Raw genomic sequence first — 1,424 nt, forward strand, 5'->3', positions numbered from 1 at the left:
ATTCTTATATCCTAGTACATTTGAGCAAGTGTCTTTTTACTGTGGATAGATTTTTCTTCTGGGTTTTTAGTTATGTAGAAAGTCTGTAAACCTAACACAGTATAGCCATAAGGAATGGTGACAGTATGTTTCTTCTTTTCCCTTAAAAACTCAAGAAAAATTGTTTTCAAGTCTGCAGTAAGCGTGTATGTCCTCCTTCTGCATGTGGCAGTGTGGAAGCTGGTGTTGGCTTCTGATGTATCACATGTAAAGAAAAGAGAATTTGGCCACCATGCAACATAAGAGCAAATATTTTCTTTTTATGGACAGATGTTTTGGTCACTTTCTTGAGGTACTAGCAGAAGAACCAGTTGCAGGAAAAAGTAGTCATAGCAACAGTTTCACACAGTCTCTGTGAATCAGAATAACGAAAGCACATAATTGTGTGAACTTCCAAAATTCAGTAGGCAGCCTCCAATCTTGTGGCTCTGCTGTGGGTGGTGCTGCTCTCGGGACAGCCCTGGGGTGCTGCGGTAAGGGTGCAGGCTAAGTGTTCTGAGCTCTTCTGTGAGTATTGGCATAATCTATTACAGTCTAAAGCCTGGCCTTTGGAGTCCCCCAGACTGGTGTGCAGCCTGAAAAGGACATTACTACAGTACGTTACTGTCTGAAGTAGTGTGTGCACATTAATTTACACATTGCCCTACCCCAGAATGCTTCAGGCCAGTATCAAAAAGGTTTAGATCAAATTTACCCCCTAGACTATTATGACTGTAGTACATAGTGACAATTTAATATGAAGGAAGCCCTTCCATGCTGGAAGGTAAAACTGCATCTAATAGCGGCAGTTCTGGTACTGTGACTAAAATAGTTTTAAGCGAAGTTCAGTTAATGTAGTACCTACCTATCTAACATATTCCACCTGCTGCTGTAGTATGAATCCCATACTGTACTGGAGTATGTTGGGTATCCTCACAGAAGTGGTGGTTCATACACTTCCTAAATGCTGTGAACTCTCAGAATTTCTCAGCCAGCCACTACCTTCTGTCCAGCAAGAGAAGCTGTATAAATCGTGCTCTTCAGTAATCCTGTGGACAACTTGCTGTGATCGGAGTAGTGTAACTGTTAGGGGAGTATAACTGGAAAACCTCATTTGCATTGGAGGGATGTGGTCTTCATTGAGAGTAACTTGGATTTTTTTAAGTTAGTCAACATTCAATTGTGTCATGTAAGTTTTTTGTTTGCTATAAATAGATATCTCAGTCAGGACCTCTAACTTCAGCTCCTAGAAACTCTGAATATAAATTTTAGTACTTGGAAACAGGAAGCCTACCGACATGGCTAAGCATAGGAAACCAGTGTTTCTGAGGTGCTTTGTATCATAGTAACTACTTCAGGTGGACTAGAAATTGCATTAGACATGCAAAACTTGAGCCAGGCATAAA

This window comes from Phalacrocorax carbo, chromosome 17 (genome assembly GCF_963921805.1).
Source record: "Phalacrocorax carbo chromosome 17, bPhaCar2.1, whole genome shotgun sequence".
Lineage (NCBI taxonomy): Eukaryota > Metazoa > Chordata > Aves > Suliformes > Phalacrocoracidae > Phalacrocorax > Phalacrocorax carbo.